The following is a 24,833-nucleotide window of genomic DNA, read 5'->3' as shown; positions in this document are numbered from 1 at the left end:
ATTTGCATCGTACATGCTCAAGTGTTTTCACTGATGGTACAGTTTATATGGTTATTGTTCTTGAGGAATAAATCTTTCCTCCTAAAAAAAGGAGTCTAGTCTAAAGAGTATAGCTTTTTTCAGGGTCAGAGAAGTGCTTTCTTTTTACATTCTCTACTGAAGGAAAAATATTGAAGCTACGAAGAGTCTAGTTCCCCAAGAAAGAGACTGGAATTTGGTGGTTCTGCCAACTTCAGGAAACCTGGGTGTGTGCTCAGCCATCTCAAGTTTACAAGCAGACTAGAAGAAGACAGAAAGCCAAGTTCTGTACTGGTGGCATCATTCCACCAAAATCAATGGGGTTGCTCTGTTTTCCTACAGCCAAGGATCTGGCCCCCTGACCACCATTTGCTGACTGCTAGTATAAAATTCATGCAGATTTTGGCACAATTTATACACAGGTATAAATAAGACCTTCATTTGAATAAACTGCAAAGTCAACAAAGCTTTCTTGTATTTTAAAATAAATAGGAAACCACTTAAGAAACATATCAAAAGGCATTGAGATGTAAAGCTATTAATATTGTATGAGGGTAATGTCTGACTTCCCCACTCTTAGTCAGAAGCAGGGGATGAGATATTTTGCTTAGGAGAATACCTGAAAAAATCTTTTTTGGGGAAGTATATTTTCCAGTTGCTAAAACAAGATGTTTGTGTTCCATTTGTTATTTTATTTGCATCTTAATCATTTTACATCCTCTTTGTCTTTAGCTTGATATGTATATCTCCAGAACACTGTAATTAAATTTGAACTTCTTCAGATACGGAGACCTCTCAGTGTGACCTCTGTTTTGCTCAATGAAAGAGGTCATTGAACCTGACAACCTATCCATTCCTCTCCAAGTCTCATGGCAGTGGAAACTGATAACCCACAGAGAAACATTGCATGAAAGAGAAAACCATTATTATGGATTTTTTTTTTCCTTTTAAAGATAAGAGTGTGCATAAAGTTAATACCTGCATTCTAGGCTCACAGGAATAAAGAAAAATAATATACATACAATGGATTTGAAGTACGATGGCATTAGGTGAAAAACATGTCACCATATTTCTTCCAGGTATGTCTGAGGGAGAGAGTGGGAAATGGTAATTCACTATTACAGCTGAGAAACAGAATTAGCTATTCATAAATTCAAAACTAAACTGTTTTTCTCAGTAGCTGAAGCACTGAAAGTCTATATATTTACAGATGGAAATTAACACCTTAAGGTTCCTGGATGAAAGCAATCTTGCCCTGAAGGACTCCAGTGTAAAATCTGTGAAATATCCTACTTCTCAACCACGTTGCCACAGAAAGCTCTGCTGATTTCCAGTGAGTGAAATATTGCTTAAGCGTACAGCCAACCCAGCTTCCACAAAATGTTTTTTAAGCACTGCATATTTATATCCCTAACTGCTTTCCACAGAAGTAATTTAATCCAATTTTATGCTATTTACACGAGCTTGGGTTTTAAGAACCGGAGGTACAAAAAAAAAAAAAAAAAAACTTTGCCTCGAAGTACTCCCGCTCTTGATAAAGTTTGCAAACAGGATGGAAGTCAGACTTGCTTAGCTGTGATCTGAAACCAAACAAAATATAGAGAGAAATTTCATTTTTGGATTCCCCACTTCAGAAACCTCAAAACCAACAGGGCTTTCCCTTCACCAAAGGTTATGCATTTTAATAAAACTCATTTGCACATCTCTAACTAGATAGACTAGGGTCTATCTAGACTAGACAGAGTAAGAAATATTGGGCAACTATCCCTTGAAGAACTATAGAAGCTAAATCATCACTGTTAGACATGCTGCAGTTCTAAAGTAAATGAATTAATTGTATTAACACTTCCTGTAGACAAATATAATTCAATTACACTGACTCATAGAACAAGAAGAACTCCAGCTCCTGAGAGTATCTGATATCCTTATCAGTAAATCAGTTTGCATGTTTGATTAAAAACTAAATAGCCAATAGAGATGTATATCCTCTTTGCTTATCAATATATTCTATATTTAATATATCCTAAATTCATTTACTTTTAAATTTGTCATTAAGACAGTGCAGAGTTACTTTTTAGATAGTTTAATAAATACATCATTTTTCCTGCCTGTTTTGTGATTCATGACTCCTGCTTGTTGCATAACTTAAACATTGATCCTGCAAACGATTGTGTATATGAATATTGTTCTGCAGGCCTAATGTAAGTCAAAACACATTGGTGAAAGAGGCAGGGGAAAGGAAGACAGAGGTTCTAAATAATTAGGAAGACTGAGGGAAGGAAGTAAAAATGGGAATTAATAGCAGTAATGATTATCTGGACACAGGTCCAAATCGGTGATCAGTGAATTTAATGAAAAATCTCCCATTGACTTTTTTGGGCAGACACACATGCTCGGTTTCATGGGTTAGAGTCAATATGATTTATTTAAAAAAAAATTAATTAAAAAAWTACTGCACTCTGAAAGTCACTGAAGAGATGAGAAGCTCAGTTAAATAAACACAATTATCAATCTTAATGAAAGGCTTGCTGTTTTTGTCAGAGGAAGCATTTTACCTCAGAGCAGATTTGTGGAGAAAAATGGAGACGGTTGATAAAGGCCTATATGCTAGAAAATCATCACTGAAACAGTTTACTGGAAAAAGCTATTGCATGCCCACTGGGTGAGACAAAGTGAGAAAACGACTCTACACAGCATTCATTTGGACAAGCCCCTGCTCCACCGAATATATAGTTATTTGCTCAGCGTAATAGCTCCAACAGCAGAGTCTGAGAGCTACTACAGAGCTATGCAGTAAGCTGGTATCGGAGGAGGCTGGACCCAGGAGATGGCTGAAAGAAGATAGGAACCACATCTTGCTGCGCTCCAGATCAGATTTCTTGGCATTTCCCATGGGAATATAGGTAGCTTCCCAAGCTTCCTGATGCGTTAACCCCCAGAACCAAAGCATGTATGACCTGCGCTATAGAAATGTCTGAAATGAGTACAACTGAAGCATTTTTCTCTGATGGAACTGCTGACAGGCATTTTCTTTGCACATCTGTCTTTGCTCATCCCATGGATTACCTGCAGGAACAGGACATGTAACCCAGAACTGCAGGATTCCCTAGAGAATGGGGTGCCTAAAAATTCAGTATTACAACTCTGACCACTGCAGTGCCCAGGTCCTTTACAGTGTGAGCCCTAGGAATACTATTATAAGGACTACAAATGTTATTTCTTGTGTTCAAAATCAGTTTAATTTCAATCTTTTGAGACAGTAAACCTGTTTGTGTGCACAAAATCTGAGCTAAGACCAAAACCTTGCTTTTTCTAACTATTGTAAAAATCAGACATGCTTTAAAATGACTGAATTTTCTGTAATGCGTAGATGAAGAAACAGGTCCCTCTGTCCTATTTTATATCAATAATTAAAATGCTTGATTTTGTTTGTTAGGCTTAACAGCACTTTTCCCTCCTCCTCCCCTTCTTACTCACATAATACGCTCAAGGCGTAGTATTTGCAGCTCGCTCTTGTTTAAAATTTTTTCCATTTGGTTGGCAAAGAGTTAGTATACCACACTATCCAAATATTTAGACAGAAGAAAGCCTTACAGTCTTGGAACACTGATACGTGAATGGTTTATGATATTTTGACTGCCAATTGACTGCTGCATCATGCTGATTAAGATTAATGATACCATGACAAAAAATTAAAGTTTTCAAGCTCTCTGCTTGGGTATATTTGGACCTTATTTGTTTGTTTTTTTTTATGTACCACCCTGAAGATTTTCAAACAGATAGGTACAATTTATGATAGGTCTTCTATTTGTAGAGCTTTGTGATTTCACCCTCCATTTTTCCCTGATCTCCCCCTTGTTTTACATAACATCCAGCAAACCTGAGACTACGCAGTTAAATTTTGAGCTAAAGCATTTCGTATAACTAAGCATTTGATTTGATTTTTGCTGTTCAGGTCACCATTTACAAGCTCCATGTCTAGTCTAAAGCAAGTTTGAAACTGAGCTTAGTATCAGCTACAAAAGGCGTGTATTATGGCTTCAGACCCTGATCTTGTGAGAACATATTCCATGGAACTTCTCACAAATTAAAGCAAAGCATATCCTTCAAGCACTGAACTAATGGGACTACTTATATGCAGAAAGTTAAGGATGTGTGTAAATGTTTGCAGGATGAAGGCCTAGCAAAATAAAGTTCAAATATTCCACCACTTCAACAGTCGTTATGACTGCTATCATAGCATGACAGCAGAAAAGTTTAAAGTACTTTGTGGTCAGTGAGTTCCCTGGTTTACAAACACTGAAAAGTAATGGGCAGAACTACAAGTGGCTGAAATGSAGCTAATTATAAAAGTTAAGAGGCAGAGCCCCTTGTAGCTTTCAAGATTATGTACTGATTACCTGAATGTATGGATACTGAAAAATTGCTAATTCTACCTTCATTATACTTCATTCTACACATAACTTAACACTTTTTCACTTCTGATTTCTAAAAAGGTGATTTAAATTAGAAGGCTAAGGCTTTGGGTGTGTTTCTTTATAGTACATAAAGAGGCTATAATCAATAAAAATAAAAACAGGACATCCTCATCCACTATAAGGAAGCAAAATAATGGGGATATGAAGATTTTTCTCTTCTTTCACTGGTCACTGTAGAACTGAATGTTTTACCCTGAAATTTGTATCTCTTACAAAACACCTTTTCCACTTGCAAGGTGCTCTCAATTATATTGAAAAAAACTGAATATATACAGGGCTTTTTTTATGGTAGCAATCAGCACAGCTGAGTGGCATTCCATAAATCAAGATGAGAAAGGTGGGGATTACTAGATTACTCAGATGGATACAGGTTGATTTACCATATGTGGCACCTGTATTAATGATATGTGAGGCCAGATATGCCATAGTGATTTAGGAGAAGTAGAAAGGATCTAATTAAAAGTTCCTTTATCTCTACTAATAGCTAGTTTTCCAAACAGTCCTTTCACAATAAACAGTGGCAGATAACAAATCTGGTAAATCACTCTACAGCACACAAGGATCAGCTCTCCAAAACATCTTTCTCAGTCATAAAATTGACTATCACCTGAAGCAAGGAAATTAAGTACAGAGCAATGAATTTTTTATCACACCTCTGTATACATATTCACCTGCTCTCCAATTACATGTTTAAAAACTGAAACCAAAAAACACTCCACCAAAACTATAACAGTAGTACAGAATAAACTAGCCCAGAGGCAAGCTGAAAGAAATAGGTATACCTCTTTAAATTGTTGGTTTATCCTAACGCACCATTCTGCATCAAAAAGTGCTGAAAAGCATTGGCAAATATCATACAAGTTGATGAGCTCTCAGATGGCTTAGCAGTTGCCTAAGCGTGCTCCGCTAAATCAGAGGTATAATTTGAATTAGTTTCAGTAGGAACAGTAACTGAACCCTTTCCAAAGGTTCCAGGCACATTGTACATAAAAAAAGCATGTACATAAAAGATTAGTAATATATTATATGTTAGAATTGCCTGATACTCCATATTGTAAGACAGAGTTTTCAGTTGTTAATAACTTGGACAAACTTAAACCTTTTCAACTGAAATTTTCCATGCTGAGCTTTAGCCTCGGGATGAACTTTTTTGGAAAATTTCAGCAAAAACAGTTCAGCTGTTTCCAAGAATGAGGCCAGTGACAAACATAAGTTTTTGTCCATGTGTGAAAAGTCTGGTAACATTTCTTTTTTTTTCGTTTGACTTGAGTCCTCATTCTTTGGAGCAGGGACTTCACACGCTGCAGAGTGATGGCTTGTGAGCCAAGAATACAACTTTTGCCTTTTGGAAACTGACCCACATTTCTGCTAGCTCTAAAACTTCAGAAAAAAATGAACTTTATATTTTCTCAGACTTGAGAGGATTACAGAGTGATTCCAAAAGATCTGATTTGCACTGGGCATGCCTCAAGCTTGCCCATCACAGGTGACCCTCACATGCTTATGCTCTATCAGACCCACGCTAGATCTAGTTCATGGATTGGAGTTGATGCAGCCACAGGTCCAGGCAAGCAATGGAATAAGATAACATCAGCTGTAACGTGCAGGAACAGAAAGTTAGATCCAGTGAGGCAAGCAATACTATTAGATTTCTCAAATGAGATTCACCTACAAAAAATTGTGTAGCACTGTTCCAACAATCTGTTCTTGCAGTTGTGCCTCTTGTACCTTATTCTCTTGTGTCTCAAGCAACCAGGAGGCAGAAGCAGTCTTTGCAGATGTCATTTGGGACCGAAGATGTATCTGGCAGGAACAGAAAAAAGAATAGAGTTTGGGAGGGAAGGGATAGAGAATATTTGAAGAAATCCAGAGAAAGGAGATAAAGGACTCTGGGATCTAAAATCCCAACAAGTCACTGGAGACAAGAGAATTGTAAAATAAGGGAATACAAAAAGCTGAATGAAAACTCTAATGTATCATACCAAAGCTGCATGAGTGGCAGGTAAAACAGAATGGGAAGGGTAATCGGGAGTCTGGAGATGAGAGTAGGATCTGACCAGCAAAAAGACAGAGACTACAATGGAAAGCTTAAACAATGGAGACCAAGATTGTGTAGATTGGGAAAAATGGGTCAGGGATCAGAAACAGAGGTGAGGCAGAGACAGGACTATCACGAATAAATTAGATTGGATAGATGAAATCATACTTGGAAAAATGTGAAGGGAACACTCTGAGTCACTAAAGTTTTGAATTTGAGCTCCAGGTTTGAAGCCTCACAATTCTGTTGTCATCAAAAATCTGTGAAATCTGCCAGCAACATTTCCCATTCCTTCCTCATCTTGCATATACGAGATGACAATTCATTACTTGGGCCAGTCTTACACAGTGGGTTCAAATGGCAGAGCCCTGTGTGACTGATATAAGAGCTTTAACACTAAGGATGATCAGTATGGGCATAAACATCATGCCACACAACAGCATTGCAGAGATCCCTTAGTCTGCTAGGAAACAGTCCATACAGTAATACAATGCTAGAAACTTAAGTTTTCAAAGTCACACACTCAACATTCAGGAGATGCCAATATTAAGGATGCTTGTACATTTCTAATTCATTCTTCTTCTGAATATTTATTGTCATTTGTCTGCAATTATAATCACTCATTTTTTCTCTCTGTGGATGTTGTACATCTTTCAGGTCACAGGATACACTTGTCACAGGAGTAAATAGTGGTTGTGTAAGAAAGAAAACTGATCTCCACAGGATTAGTCATTATTTGCAGAAGTTGAAAGACTTTCTAGTAAATAAAGGGAGGAAAGAAAGGAAGAGAAAGCATGGGTTCCTGGTTAAAGCAACAGTGATATCCTGGAGCACTGAATTGCCTATTTACCTTTGCTACAGTATTCAGATGCAAACAAGACATTTTACAGATAGTCATTAATTATATTACTTTTCCTTGATATTTTCAGAATTATTTTCAGAAATGATATGCTACGATATTTGCAACTAAAGTTGTTCTTAAATATTCAAGGGGTTATGTGACAACTGCTCTAAGGACTAAGGTTCTAGACATTTCATTTAGACATTCAGAAATAATGGATAATTTTGATTATAATCTTTCTGTCTTATCTTTCTATATCTAAATGGGGGATAGTACTGTTGCCTTACTTTGATGAGTCATTGTGAAGAGCAAAGAATACCTATGAAGCACTAAATACTGCCTGTGATGAGTGACACAGCAAAACATATCTGGTAACTATGTAGTCAATAAGGAAAAGCAAAAAGTTAACAGATAATCATCAAATGAGGGGTTCTGCAGGGGGAGGAAGGATAGGGGAAAGAATTTGGTATGTATAATATAGATGTTTCCATGTATTTCTGCATATAAACTATTTTCATTTGTCAATACATGTTCAAAAACAGACAGCTGTCTCTGCACAGCTGTTCTCCTGATGCCAGCAAAAGCTGTATTGTACATTAAGACTTGCACATCTACATACATATACCCCACAATGAAGCGTGCAAAGTCTGTTTCCCTGTCTGTACCATTTTGAAGTGAAGTACATTCCCCAAAATGATCTGCAAGATACTATTTTCCTTTCCTTCAAATTGTACCTCAAGGCCAAACCGATGCTATAACCCTTTCAAGGAAGAACTCTATGAAGTGCAACAAAGCTGCATTAAGGTAGATAAATGGCACTTTATTTATAAGCAATAATAAAAAGTTCTTTGTTAATTATTACATAAACATAACATATGTTTATTTAACAACTTCTTATTGCACACTGCATAATTTTTTCATATGATATTTAGCTTGGACCAAAACTGTTAGGGGCACTGACTTATTTCGCACCTATGAGTATAGCAATTCATATGTGGAACACCTACTAGCTGTGGCCCTTATGTGCTGTTGTCATAATAAAAGCCAGTGCAGCTGGAGCTGTTTAGGTGACTAGTGTAATTTGACTAAATCTCTCAATTTTCAGGAAAATGTCCTGTACATCTTGTTCTTCTTGGGCTTCAAATGCCATGGAAACAGTCTATTTTTCAATATTTTCATGCTTCTTTTCCAATCTGGTCAGAACCAGGAAGAGCAAAGGCAGTACAAAGCACGACACAAACAAGAAGCTGGAATGGCAGGTCAGGGTAATTTACACATGACTAGAATTTGATCCTTCAAGAGCTTCATGAGATTTTATCCCCTTCAGAAGGAATTTTGAAGATGTTTATCAATCTAGGCCAACCATCAGGATCAAAGTCTTAAAAGTATCTATATGGACACATAAGATTCCATCAGGACTTATCACAACATGTCTGTGACTTGGGCAAGGTGTTTTTTTCTGTTGTGTTTTTTTTTTTTCTTTTTTTGTCAACACAGAGTAACGTCTAGATCTGAATTTAAAACAATTCCAAACTCTTACTTTATTTTGTGATTATGATCATTAGCTTTGTATTCATAATAACAGTGAACTGAATTGTTAAATATAAATATTATATATAGTAACCAGTAGTGAAGTATTGATTAAAATAGGGAATAACTTCAAAATTTTAGTAAATTTTAGGGAAAATAAAAGCCATCCAAAAATATCAAAAGGGTAAGTTAATCATTATGCTAATTTTATCCTTTGTGATTAAGATTTATTAATTGTTTTGTTCTGCCTCTTAAGAGTTTTACCAGAATGCAATCACCCATCATGCATTGTTGACAGACTCATCAGGCAATAAGTTAAGTTTTAAAATTGTTAATTTTGGCTTGTAAGCAATAATACTATTTGCTTTTTTGCTTTTTTGTTTTTTAAAGTTTCAAACACATTGCTCTTGATTTTTTCCCTTCTTCTGTCAGTATGGAACGACCTAAACAACTGATCCTGCAACAGACAAAATTATTGGGATGGAAACATACTGTATCTGGGAACAGAGGAAGGAAAGGACAGGGGAAAGAGGAGTGGGAGTAATGAGTAAGGTGGTGGAAACCTTATAAAATGAAAAGCTACAAAAAACAGTCATAGTTTAGCATTCCTGACTATTCAGCATGCAAAAACAACAAAACAAAAAAAAAAAGCAGAAATTTGGATACATTTCAGAAAGACTTGCCAGACAGGAACAAAAGATGATAAATTTGCAGTGAATGCTATTTAGAGGTAGTGTCCAGTTTAATAGTTTGAGCACTAGATCTGGACCTACACAAAAAGCAGTTTGGGGGTTATCTGAGGAATTTGTATGCAAAAGGTGATATCTAGTTGCTTATATTATATTTTCTTTTAAGAAAAAATTAAGCATATTTAATTTAGTGATGGAAGTAAGGTATACATCTAATGAGAGTAGACATATAGTCTCCTAAGAAAAGTTAGTTGATTGAATTTTAAGATGCTTTATGGGACAGATTAAACTTACAAAAATGAACCAAATGGAAATCATCAGACACCTACCAATTGAAAGCTGTGTAGCCAGAAATTATCCAAGACGTAAGAGGCTAGTTCAACGTTGCCAAAGACGAACACAATGAATAAAAAGACCTTGCTGTGAAATCAGTGACAGTGGAAAGAACAGGCATACTGTTGGAAAATTCTAGTGGAGAAGCAGATGAATCTAGAGGGCCTTTTCTGCCACGTCACTCAAGTCACATCTTGCTACTGTGATGTAGATACTTTGTTCTTTGCTCTTTTTGGGGGGGGAAGGAAGGGGAATAGGCAAAATCACGGAAAAGAACCAAGTATATGACCCAAATATATTCAAAAGCACACTCACTCAGTTTGCTCTAACAGCATATGCACCAACACAGCATATTGATCAAGTAAAACAGAACAAAATAGCTTTTGAATCTGATTAAAATGATATTGCCTTTTTTTCTGCCCTTTTAACACCTGCTAAATACAAAGTTCTTGTTTTCTTTTAGATTCTGTACCATTATTTCCTCACTCTAAAAAGCATTTTGGTTAGTGTGTTACAATGTAAGAGATGCTCTGGGTTTTGTGAGGAAAGAGGAGCTACAGAATCTGACATCTGATACAGCTGCCTGGTTTTCAGCTGTGCAGGTGTCCAGCACGATTCAGCAGGCTGAGACTTGAGTGGACTACAGCGGTCACTACTGAATCAGCGTAGTATGCATACTTTTCATTTGTGTTTCACTTTGAAGTCGCTCTTTTAATAATTCTCACATATTAAACCTTGCCAAAAATACCAGATTTACTTGATTCCCCAGTCAAACCATAAATTATTCAAAATTTATCTGAACTGTTCTGTATCTGTTTTGAACCTGTCTTGAATTTCAGGCCTATACAACCCATATCAAAAGAGAGTTAGATGTCGTCTTTTCCCAAAGAAGTTTCACACATTCATTCTGTAGCACCTTCATTTCAACAGCCACACTTGATAATAGGAACTCTGTGTCTGTGTGTCTGTGTCTGTGTCTGTTTTCTTTTGTTTTCAAAAGAAAACAGCTGTTTTGAAAAWATATATATATAATTTGGAAGCAGTTAAAATATTTCTGTGATGCATCTGAAAGGTTGTATTTCAGATTGCAACCTTTAATAACTGGATGAAAGACAGAAGTTTTCATTTTTCACATTTTTAAAAGAACTTTTTGACTTTGCAAAAGAAATAATTTTTCTTTAAAAATTAATTTGAGATTTACTTAGGAAAATTATTTTGATAAAACATCATTTTTTRCTGTGAAAAACACAAAACAAAACATATTTTATTTCATTGGTTCTGCTAATTTAGAATTATTGACTAAGCTTTTCTTCTGATAACTAGAGTGCTTGTTGAAAGTAAGTGACTTATTAAAACATAAAATTTTCCTACTAATTGTTTTTTTAAAGATTTTTAGATTTAAACTATTCCAGCTATTAGAATCTACAGGATCCTACTGTTGGCACACGAGAAGTCTCAGCTTGATACCACAGCTAACATTTTGATAACTGAGGTGGAAGCTCCTATCGCTTCAGATCTGGAAGAGAGTTGCTAAAATGCAGCAAATTCTTCAAAATAAATACAGTGATTATTTGAGAACACAGCTCCTTTTCAGTGTTTGCCTTCTATTAACAGCAGGGACAGCACGAGAAAAAGATGTAAGGCCTCTTATAAATGTCAGGGTTTTTTGCCAGGAGAATTTTGCTGTCAGCATCTACCCACTATCCTTGAGTAGTGCATCTACCAGTCTTTGCATTCAGCCTCTATTTTTTAACTTAACTTTAGCACTCATATGAGATGACACTAGGACACAAGGGAGATTCGTTCCATTTTCTGTTTTGGATTCCATAGGTGAAACCGATCTTAATTAACTGGAGCACCAGTTCTGAATCAATCTGGCCTCTATTTTGATGTTCAGAGCCCTATTTTACAATAATAGCACACAAAGGCCAGCTCTATTACATCATCTCAGTCTCCACGCAGCTCCACCACGCAGACCCCATCGCCCTCCCTCTTCTCTCTCCCCGTGTCAGACACGGAGAAAGAGCGGACTGTGGCTATTGAGCAACTGGTGCGCCCCAGCGTCGGAAATTTACAGCTACAGAGAGCTGAGATAGGTGGGGTTTGCCAGATTGTAACAGAGGATTATTCTAAAGCAAACAGCGAGTTGGTTTGGTTTGGTTCGTACTACAAAAGCGCACATAGAGCGCTCAGTGGGATCAGGGAGGGAAATAACAGCAGGCCAACCAGCCTGACTGAAAAACCAGCGCCTGCTTCTGCTCTGAACGTCGGATGCTTTTTAAAGTCAGCAAAGTTTATAGGGAGGTATGACATAACCTTGAAATCTGCGACCAAGATGGGTTAGTAGAGCAAAGTGGATATGTCGGGATGAAAGTGGCAAAACTGTTTATTCAGGTGATGGCTGAAGCATTTGGAAGGAGCACTGTGAACCGGAGCTGACAGATGGCCTCAGTCAGGGAGGACGGAGGGAGCCTATCTGCTGCTCCGTGTCAGCTGCTTGCAGCTTGATGCCATGAGCTTGATTTCAACACCTATTCCCAACTGCATCCCCTACAGCCATGTGTGCTCATGTCAAACACAGCCCTACAAGCAAAAAACAAAGCAGGGTGCATCATTTTTCTTAGATGACACAATCTTTTCACTCCCAGTTGCTTTTTCCAGGTTTCAAAACAGAGTAAAACACAGAAGCTTCACAGGCAGAGCTTCTCTTGAAAAATACATTTCTGGATTTTGTCTTCTCCAAAGAGAAACTGCTCTGCAAGGAAGCTTGATCACCATTTTTCACCTTTCTACTTATTAAACTGGTTCTAACCACCCCAGCCCTTAAGACAACCCATGAACGGCCAGCATCTGTGAAAGTGTCTTACTTAATTTTCATGCCTGAATCCATGAATGCTTTTGATAACTCCCCGGCACCTGTTTCTTGTGGAAGAGATAGGGTAAAGAGAAGAGGGCTTTGATCTTTTTTTTAAAGTCTATGTGGGGCGCTTACTTTTAAGAGTCTCAATCTTGCATAGACCTGTTAGGAGAATTTCTGGAATTTAAAAATGGCAGAAGGATGCCCCAAGATATAATCTATCAGCTAAATTCTCAAGTTGGGTATGAACAGCACTTAGGAAGACAGTTTTGTAACCATGGGATTGTGAGTTGCTATTGCTGCTGGAGCAGAATTACAATAGTTATGCAGAACACAAATTTTGCAAAATATACAGTAGTATGACAGGAAAGATTACACAAAATATCACCTCAGCCTTGGCTGAAATGAGTCAAAGATTTAATAGTTCTCCAACAGATTATAATGCACCATGAGGCAGGAAAAAAGCCTCATCCATATTGAAACAAGAAATTATACTAGGATTTAACTTTTATATCTGGTTTCATATACATGCTAAAGTTTCATTTACATATCCTATTACCATTGTTTCTAGGATTATGCCTAAAAGTCTAATATCTAAAAGTACGCTGTTGTTTAATATTCAAGTCTTGTGTTCAAACACTCTCATCACAGACTACCTTCTTAGCCTCTAATTAATGATCAAAATGCCTAAGAATTTTTGATTTTTAATTAAATAAAGCAGATTTTAATGGGAACTTGTGCAGAAAAGATGTCTTAATTACTACTGTTTCCAGTAATGCCAATTAAACTCCTTTTACAAAATAGGGGACTGAGTATAGGAACTGAGGAAGGCTATAAGCACAAAAGTATGTGGTTTTATACAGCACATTATACCTCCTTACTAAGCACAGTTTAAGAGCAACCACAAGTGAGCTGAAGAGCTGTACCTCATTCAGTCTTGATAGCTCAGTCTGACTGGGTCAAATGCTCAGACCAAGTAACAGACAAAATCCAGCCTACAGAGAGAGAATAAAAATGAGGGCAAAAAACACCCATAAACAAGCTATTAAATTACAACAGATCATTTCTAAAAACATAGAGAGTTCAAGGGCTAAACTTCTGAACAAAGGATAAGATGAAGACGGACATCTGGAAAAAACATTTAAAATGAACATATTTCTATGGATCCCTCTCTTAGGAATCAATCCAAATCCAATTAAGTTCAATGGTAATACTAACAATTACTTAAGTGGGCTTTGGGCTGGAGACTTATAGACTCCAGTTTGTCATACTGATATAAATAGAGCATCTCTACTGAAGCTAATGGAATGCCTTAAGGATTTTTGAAATGCAAAGAGCTAAACACCCTCAGCTTTCCTGAGAGTAGGTGCTTATGCCACAGAGTGCTCTCTTCTATCCATGTGAACAAGAATAAAACTTGTTTTGTTGCCTTTTAAGTGCCAGTTTCAGCGGGGCTGAATATTCCACATCTCCCAAACCTTTTCTGCACAGGAGTCTGGCCTGTGAAAGGGAACTGCTTAGCTATCTATTTTGTTCTACAAATTAAAAAAAAAAAAGTGGTGGTGGGACAATATTGATTTATTGGCTCATAGCAGACAGCAGGTGTTGGTGCTTAACTTCCATTCCCTGATGTCAAAGAGCCACCCTAGAGTGGAATGAATGGGCAAAATAACCTGACACTGAACCATTAGGAGCATGTCTTATTTGGGCCAGTCAGCAAATGTTGCCAGGACATCAGTCCAGAGCAAATGTTTATGTTCAGATTGAACAAATTGCAGGATATTAAGTGGCAAAATAGTACCGTATCTATCTTTGCTTTTCCTTGGATACTGCAACAAAACAGTCTAAAAAAGCAGTTGGAATGATGCTTGGACTGAGTACRTTTTACCCTTAGAAGTCCCACTTTGGAAGGAATGCATGGCAGTTTTCTCCAAGAATATTTTTATATTTGAGCAGGGAGTTTGATTTATTTCAAGGGGAGATCCCACTTGGCTTTTTCCAGTATTACTGAACATTTAAGACATTCTGGAATCTTTCAACATGGATTCTTTTATACAGATAATATGAAAGCCCACTGTATACTTCATATAGATTTTAAGTTGCTGCTTTTCAGTGGTCGTAACAAAGTCAATAAAGAGCTCTTCCAGTTCTTCCAGCGTTCCAGGAAATCTCCTCTGCCATTCTAGGAAAAGAGAACACATTTTGTTCCGCCGAAAGGTATTTGGTAAGTTCATCCGATATAAATTGTGAAACATATTTGAAGTTAAATGGGTAATTTCCCATTATAAAGCCTGTGCAGGGCCAGGGTAAAGCTCACAGTCTGTCCATCTGCTGAGTCTGTACAGCAAGCAGACTCAGTTGCMAGTGCTTCAAGCTTATTGTCCAGCAGCTGCATATTCTTCTGAACTCTCTGTGAAGCAACTCACTTGGCATGGTGTAAGGAGTTGTCGAACTAGCCCTAATCACTGAGTGCAATCAGTGGCATTCTATGAGCTGATGGGTGTGCCATGTGCACCGAGCATCAATAAAAGACTATTTTCCCCAAGAGCAAAACAGCTCCCTACACAAGGATAAATAGAAACAATACAGTCTGGGCTGCAATATTTAATATGGGTTTGTTTTTCAAAGCCTAATGGATGCCATAAGTAGCCATCTGCTGGAGAGCATTCTTCACAGGTTGAGAATTTRTTTCAGAACCAGTTCATTGGCATGTACTGATTTATCTCCACTATAACTTTGTGCAGGCACTAAGTAACTGGAATTAAGGCTTCGCAGGTCCCAAGAATTTTTGGTAAGAACGAGAGTCTCTGTATTCCCGGTCCTGCCACAATATATGAATGTCTGTAATATAATGTGGAATCATAAGGAAAAAACCCTGATTGCCCATCAACATTAACATGGCCAGTATCAGTTATTTGTTCTTTCATATTTTGCCTTGTAATTTCAGATTCATCTGTTCCCAAAAACATGGAATGAAAAGTGACTAAAACAAATAACGATTGAAACATACAGGCGGAAATTATATAATTTGAGCATGATTCATGGAATATGGTGAGAACAGGTAAAGTGCAGTCACCAGCAGCAAACGAGTGTTGGAGAAAGAGTATTAGTTGGACTTATGGAATATTTACAATGAAGAGCAAATTGCTTAAGTTAACTCCAGTTGCTGCAACCATCAAAAACATATCTGCATTGCAACAGAAGAAGAGTTCTGCTTAATTTGTTGGAGACGGGGAAAAGGAGGGCATAGATCCAGAGGAGAAGCAGCTTTGAACAGAATTGCAATGTGAATGACTCAGGGACCAGGATATGGAGCAAATCGTGGTTCATCTGTTGCCTAAGCACAAATGTATCAGTTTTGGTGGTACACCCAGGAAGGACAAGGAAAAGAGACTACCCTCTCCCATTTATAGTTAAAGTCCTTGAGTCTGAACAGTTCTTCTGAGTCACTAGGAACAGTAATTTACTTCTGACAGAATCTGTCCCCAGACACTTAGCCATTAATTAACTACGAATTGCAAATACTGTGTGTTGGAAAAAACATACCCCTGATGTTAAGAAGAAAATAGTGAGCTGAAGGTTTTTGTTCATTTGTTCAGAAATGGCAAGGTGTTGTAAGTGGAACATATAACCCATATCCCCATCCCGACTACCAAATCACCTCAAGGAGGCTAGGCAGTTTTATATAGAGTAACTTTATATGGAGCCCAACTAAGAAATTAACATATAATCAAGACGTGATTAAGACAGATTCAGGTTCCTTTTATCTCTCAGCTGAGTCTCAGATTCCCAAATTCCTATTTTAATCATATAATGCATATTTCCTTTTCCAAATTCATGAAACTTCTATTCTAATTTGAAATCTCTTTAAATATGACTGTTGTCTATTGGTGAAACAGTCTAATCTRAAAGATTAGAAGAGAAATCTTATTTTTCTTTCAGATCTACCTATATAACTTTGGACATTTTATTCCCTGTAGCAGGAACAAGGAATAAAATACTCTTTCAGCATCTAGAAATATCAAACCCACTGTGGACACCTTTGTAAGCAAAGGAAAAATAAAACTTCAGCATATGTTTTTCATAATTTTCTTACTTGGTGTATTTGAAGTGTAATTTTTTTGATAAAGGAGGCAAGGTTAATCATGAACTTTATATGTAAAGGTTTCAATAGCATGTTATTAATGTAATACTATTTTAATACTCAGAATCCCTTTGCTTTAGCTTCACTTGAACTGTACCTTGCCTGAATCAAAGAACAATTGATTTTCGTTTATCTAATATTCACTCTCTAGTGACACAAGAGACAAGAAATTTGGTTTCTTCACTACAGAACAGTATTTGCAAATTTTAGCCATCCTTGCAATGGCCTTATTTGTTCTGCTCATTACAGAGAGGACAAGGGGGTTAAAGGAAACAAATTAACTGTTTATACGAAGGATCTCTGAATAGCCAGCAGGGGTTAAGACTCTTGTATGCTGTGAACTAATTTACATTCTGGCAAGAGCAAACAGGCAACGTTAGAAATACCTTTCCTAGTCTTTTAGAAAACACGGAAGCACTTTTCTCATCAAATGCTGATCCTGGTGGGAGGATGAAAGGTGCACAACTGACGTACAGACAAAGGGCCATCCATCTGAGATGAATAGAGTACGCAGGAGCATCTCAGTATGGGTCATGATAATGTAGCACTGACTAATTAAGTAAATAAATCAGTGCCAATTTTTCATCTATTTGTTTCACTGATGCTTAGATACAGTGGAGATGCATGCCAGTGTTGTCATAATAATATACTGCTGTGAGTTTATTTGTCCCAGGCTCTTGTTTTGAAAAAAAATAATAGCTTACAGCTATTTAGGACATTTAGAGATTACCTGGTAGTCCTCACCATGGGACTGGAGTTTATAGGAGTATGGTAATTAGAGATAGAAAAGACCTATTAGATCACCGAGTTCATTCCTTGCAGTTGCCACATAGAGGGGGCATTGACTTCCAATGTACTTTGGATTATATCCATAATTTCCGAAAGACAAGAAGACAAGGAACAGTAGATCATTTCTTGGAAATTGGTAAAAGCTCAGGACACATGCTAGAAAATCAAAGTCTGGGGCTGAGCTGGTGTACTGACCTTTACAGAAGCTGTAAGTGCTCACAAACACACACAAACCCAAACCATCAGTGCATACATGATAGAAAATAAAAACTTAGCAATGACAGAATTGTAAGGTTTTTGTTGTAGGCCAGTATTTTAGTGACTTATTTTCCAAAGAAAGAAAAAAAATATTTCTGATGGCATTCAGAACAGTGAACTTACACATCTTACTAAACAAACATATTAGCTCAAATAAAGGCCAAGACTGAGAAATGGCCATAGCCTGCAAACCTGATTAACAGTCAGTAATCAATTAATTTTAAAATAGACATAAATGATGGCTGTAACACACTCATTAAAATAAAAGCTGGGAGGTACAAGTGCTAGGGGAAAAAAGAACATTCAGTTTAAAGGGACATGAAAATTAACTTTTAATCACTAATTTCAAGAATTTTAAACTAATAGTGAAACAAAATGGAATATCTGCATAATAAGGGAAAGAGCAATCTAGAAAGAAGCAAATTTCAGTTGAAATATAGTTTAGTGGTTTGTATCTTTTATAAAACATGCCTAAAATCGTTATTTTAGGCTGTCTCATGGAATCCATAAAATTAAGTTTATAAAAATCATTAAACAAATGTACTTAATAAAGGGGGGAAAAAAAAGGCACAATATTTTATGTGAATGTGTATTAAATTGACCAAGTGACTGAAGAGCATGCAGCAACTTACTTCTGTTCTACAAAATCTTTAGGAATCAGCAGAACAACAACGAATATAGATTATCTCAGATTTTATATTAGGGGCAACTGTGGAATGATGATCTTAAAAAAAAAAACAAAAAACCCACACACAAACAAACAAACAAAAAACAGGACCATACTGGGATTGTCACAGCACAGACACACAATAAGAGAAAATCTTTAAAGATTTGACAATATAAAATAAACAAGATGACATGAGTAGGAAGGAAAACGGGGGCTCAGAGAAAATAAGTGATTTGCCCAGTGCCTGAGGTGGATCAGTGGAAGTGCTAAAAAGAAAGCCTAAACTGCCTACCAGTGCCATATCTGCTCCAGTTTTAGTCTTAAACACAGTCGGAATAGAGAACTAATAAAGGAAAAAAAAGTATGATCTATCGTGTAGGATAGTAAGGATTTAGAAAACTGGTAATGCATGTGCTCTATTTCTATAGCTGCACAATTTTAAATCTATTGTCAAAAACAGATCCTTTCACAAAAAAAGGATACATTAGTTGTACCTGATATACTACTAGGAGCATAGTATATGTATATTTTAAATATACATATTTTTGTGCACATGGCTCATCTCTGAGAAAGCTTTTTCTCAACTGTTTCCTAGAAATCAGAAACATGCACAAGGATTCATTCACACATGAGATAAGTTTTTTTTTCCCCTCCACTAGTGATTGACAAAGGAAAATGAAAGCTATGACCTTAAACATACATGTATATTTGCATAAATTGCAATTTTGGGACAATTTTAATATTAGCAGTGAATATTTTAACACTAAAACCAAATAAAACAGGCAAAGAGACAGATAGAAAGGATAGAAAGGATAAATACATCAACCTTGAATAACACTACCAACAGAAAAAGATACAGTTCAGCTCTAAAATCATGGTCCCATTTGCATTTGTTACTAACTTTAAGAATTGGATTTTACTCTTTGATCCTTTACAATTTAATTCCAAGTAGAGAAAAGCACATTAATGCATGCAGGAAAAGATTAAACATTTTCACTGCATGCCTAACTGCTCCTTTGAATACGGATGCTTTCTTTATTTGGGGTCAAGATTTKCCAATACAAAAGTCTGACTCTTGTTAAATAGCACTTAAATCAGTGGCATTACTTAGGTAAAAAAGTGCTACTCAACATGATTGAGGGTTCCTGCACTGAGGCCTAAAATTGAGATGGGAGTGAGAGAAACTAGACTAAGCAAAGGTCTTATGGCATGATGATGCTGACTACCAGAAATATTAGAACTGTTACCCTGCATGGATGAGCAAAAATTAAGAATAAACATGCTTTATGGATTACACAATTTTGCAAAAGAAATATTTTTAACCTATCATCACTAGATTCTTTATTGAAAACCTCTTAAAGGCAAAGAGGGGTTTCACATTGAATCAGGCTTTGAGCAATTAAAAAAAATCCCACCAACCCACATCATCTTGCTTTTGAATATTTGACAGGTTATGGTCTTAATTCAGCAGACCACTTAAGCCTGGCATTTAAATTGTCTTTAATAGAGTGCAGAATTTAAATTCCTTGCTGAATCAGGGCATACTGGAGGGAACATGTCAGTATCCAGCATGTTCAAAAACATCTACAATTATGGCCTGAATAATATGATTATGTTTGGAATACAGCAGACAAACATTGTCTGCTCTGTGTGACATGGGGATGGTGTACATGATTTTTTTTTTAAACCATTTGAACAAAAAGGATATTTACAGTATCAAATTAGAATTGTGGCCCTTTCCTATAATATTGTTACTGGAACGGGTGTTTATAAGATTGCTTTTAATTTAGAATGTTTATTAGTGAAGATCAGCTCTTTTATACTTGCATTTGATTGCTGTTGGTTAAAATGTGGGAAAAATACAGATCTAACGAAACTAGACATTTGGAAAAATATCTTTACAGTTTTGTGGAAAATCAAAAAAAAATCCCCACAAAAAAGTATATTCTTTTCAACCAACCTTACTGACCTAGTCCTGTCCTGAATATGTGAAGCGTAAATATGATTTATAACCTGACCAAATCAATCCAAGTCATTGCAAATGTAATAAAAACAAAACTAAAAAGCAAATGTTTAGCAAAATCGAATTATCTCAGTTATGTGCATAGTTGCTTATTATTCATTTGCTATCTTACGTAAATTCAAGACCTTTAACATTAGAGCTATTTACAGATTTAACCCTTAACTTAACCATTAACTGACTTAACTCTTCTACCTTCTCTCTTTAAAAATCAAAGCTGAGTTTTGTTATGCCACGTGTATGCTTTGAATAGTCTTGTGCTGTGGTCTTCCAGTCCTTATCCCTAGACCATGTATTGCATGACAGAAAGGAGCTACATCATCTCTACAGTAGTTATTCAAAGCTTTCTTGTGAACTGACTGGGCTAAGAGTGAAGAATAAACAGTTCAGGTGACCCAGAGGCTGAAGAGGAGGCAGCCCCCATTGCCGTTCACTGCTCTGCACTTGCAATGTTCAGCTGCTTATTGTTGCGAGAGGACCAGGGAGCAAGGACTGTACCTAGCAGACAGTGAAACTTGAATAACCACCTAATATAACCTTCAGACCAAAAATCCAGAGAAGGAAAAAAAGATTCATAAAACTATCAGCCAAAGTGGAGGGAAAGAAGCAGGGATTTGACTTGGAAAATGGAAATTTTAGGCATGCAATTTTCAGGCATACAGGGAAATGGACTTGGTACTCATCAAACCTAGCAAGCAGAAAGGAAGCTGTGGTGCATGTAGAAGGGGGATGCACATGTGCCAGCAAAACACTGGAATGTCCTATGATGAAAGGAGTGGAAAAATCAGGTTCAAAGGAAAACATGATGGATATATTTCTTTGCTTATCTCTTAATGGTAATAGGAGAAGCAGACTATCAGAACTGGTCTCAGAAGGTGAGAAAGTTTAGACCTGAAGTCAATACTAGGACTAATTGCATGGAAAATGCTCGGGGGCATAGGACTTCAGAGAGGTAATATATAATGATAGAAATAGAACTTTCCATAAAGAAATGTTACAGAAAAAAATTTAAGAATAGTATTTGCAAAATACACATCTCACGGGCCAATTTTTAATCAATTCTTAAATAGATCCCCAAAGAGTACTTTGTGTTTAAATAAAAGCTGCCATATATTTTTAGCATCAGTGAATATATCCATTTATTTTCTGCTACTTATATCCAGCAAAGATGACATTTTTAAATTGTGATTTTATTTTGTAAAGACCATATGGAAAAGGACAATCATTGTTTAAAGGGAGAAAATAACTGAGAAAATTGTTATTGCCTTTTGAGCTTTTTTGCAAGTGTTGTAACACTAACTTAATGCTTTGTAAAGTTTTTAAATGATAAGGTGTAAACTATGCCATACAGCATAAAACAAAAACATGGGGGAGGAGGGAAGAAGGAGACTAAGGTTCTGCCAGAACCAAAACGGTGATTAAGACTATCTAATGTTTGTAACTGGAGTTAATTGTTAACAGTTAACAGCTGAAAATGGAGGATTGCAAAATATTAACCACAAAGATAGTGAAATTTCTTTCTGCAATAAAAATATACCCAGACTTTGATTTAGTTATATTAGTGACTGTTATTTGAGTAGTTCTGTGCTGGATTTCCCAAGCCCTAAGGGCCTGCTCTAAAAACCTCACACGAATACAACTGCCATCAGCTCTCCGAGTTCAATGAGAGTACAACGCTTTGTTTAATCAACCCTTTCAACAGCTGTTGAAGGCCCTGGTTAAGAGAAATCTTGTACATGAGATTAAGTGCAACTGTAGCACAACCTTAAAAATGACCACRTTCTTAGAAGTTCTTGAAGCATGGATAATTTTTCAAAATGAGACTTAGCTTTATAGTGTCTATGTTTCCAGGGAAATACACAGAAAAAAATCAAGTACCTTGAAAGATCCTATGACATATGTCAGCAAAGAATCATGGTTACTACAAGGCAGTTGAAATATTAGGGTTTTTTTCTCTGCTTCCTTCTTCCAAGCCTGGGATTGAATACAGCATTTATAATAAACAATCCTTCATATCATGATACCCAAATAAAACCTGTAAAGATGGAAGACTTGGTTTGACTGGACTTAGCCTGTAAGCTTTGTGAGACAGGAACCATTTTTCTCCAGATATTTCTATAGCGGATTTCTGGTTTAGCCACTAAAGAAATTATGTTCTGTGCAGTAGAAAGAACAGAGCTTCCACTCCAACACTCTAGGGAACGTCACACAAAGCTAGGAAGAGCCAAATTCAAACAAGAGAAGGTAGTTCTTGACACAGCGGGCAGACCTGCGGAAGTTTTTGCCAAAGCAAGCTGTGGATGCTAAAAGTTTACATGGGCTAACAGCAAAACTAGGACAAGAATGTGGAAAAGAAAACCATTAAATGTAACTAAACACACAGAGGCCATATCAAGCTCAGGAAATCCCTAATCTCAAAATATTTGGAGGCTGGGACAGTATTGCAGAGAACCATTATACATGCATGCCCTGCTCTTACTCTTGCCTAGGCATCTGCTGATGGAGACATGAAGCATCTGAGCTGGAAGGACCTTTCCTCCTATAAATATTGACATTCTCACATCTGTAATTGCATGCTGCCCTACAATAATGAGAAATAATTTGCCAAACTATAGACTTTTGGCTAAATAAAGGCATTTTAACACCCAGCCTAGACACCCTTTGTATAGAAGTCAAACCTGGTGAAACCTCAGCAATCTTGTGTGGTACAGTTCATGTAACTACTGGTACATAAGAGGAATGCAACAACTGAAACAAAAACAGATAAGAGGATTACCACTAACCAATTCTCATAGTGTTAAGAGTGTACAACAGAGTCCCTCCCACAAAGGAGAGGTAGCAAAGTCATCAGGTTCAGCACAGAAAACAGCTGCACCTAGTAGTGCTTTCTCTGTATGTGCTAACAGCCAGGCAACAACGAAGAGGACACTCTAAAAGAAAGACTTAGTACCTGAACACCCTCAGAAGTCCTTCCTAGGAGGCCACATATTATCTGAGTGAAGTGTCCTGACCAGTGAATGATGACAGTTGCACAGGTTTTAGATACGCTACCAACCAAACAGATAAATACATTGACAATAACAATTTGAAAGACCAAACATTCCTTACTCAAAAATCATAGCCAAGATTTTGTTTAATAATTCATATTTCATTATTTTGCTTCTAATACAATTATCTATGCAGCAGACAACATCCAAAAAAGAAAGCACTTTCCTTACCTTGATGTTTTACTAAACTAAGATAAACTGTGTGGCTGAGGGAGAAGGAAATAAGCCTTTCACAGTAATTTTTTAATCTTTTTAACCACAGAGTTAGTGGTTCATGTCTAAGCATTGATTCATCAAAAGATGCAAGCAGTGCTTAATTCTACACACATCTGAACCTTACCAACTTAAAAAAAATCAGGGTGTACTTTGCTGAATAAATATGGTCTTAAACCTAAGCAAAGCTTTCACCAACCATCTTTCTGAGAAAGGGCCTGCGAGTCAGTAAATACAATTCTTCATTTCAGATATCATATCCTCATAACTGTTCCCAGACCATCATTTAAGTCCACAGAGAAGTAAGTTAAGATACAAAGAGCAAAAAACATCTTCCCACCAAATTAAATATAGTGCAAGGCAGCTTAATTTAAACCATTTCTAGAATAGAAATAATTCTATATTTTACTAGATCCTCTACAGATCAGAGAGTTCCCACTTCCACTGTGGTTATGGAGACATCACTTCACTCACTATGGGATGATTTAACAGAAAGATCTCATTTGTTTTCTATTTTTTTAAAACTTCAATATTAAATCTATTTTCCCTTCTAACTTTCCTTCATTATATTTACCTTCTTATTAGTCAAGATACTCAGGGAAGTTGTGCCTTAATCTCCTAATGGCTCTGTCAATGTTTAGTTTAACTCTGCAAGGCATTTTTGGAAATATTATCTGTGAAAGCTGGTCTGCAAAATAAGGTCTTATTGTCCAGTGTGCACACGTGTATAACTCCCACCGAGCTGGAGAGATCACAGGAAGTTCAGTATCATCTGCCAGAAATCTGATGACATTTGGAAGACAGGGTGGGAGGAAAGGACGTTACTCAGGAAATTTATTATTTTTTGGCTTACCAGACTAACCTTGATCCCGAGATCAAGGTTCATTTATCTGTGCTGCTGTAACAGAATT

The sequence above is a fragment of the Apteryx rowi genome, unplaced genomic scaffold (genome assembly GCF_003343035.1).
Source record: "Apteryx rowi isolate R43461 unplaced genomic scaffold, aptRow1 scaffold_204, whole genome shotgun sequence".
Lineage (NCBI taxonomy): Eukaryota > Metazoa > Chordata > Aves > Apterygiformes > Apterygidae > Apteryx > Apteryx rowi.
The sequence above is the reverse complement of the archived record's forward strand: the minus strand, read 5'-3'. Positions refer to the sequence as shown.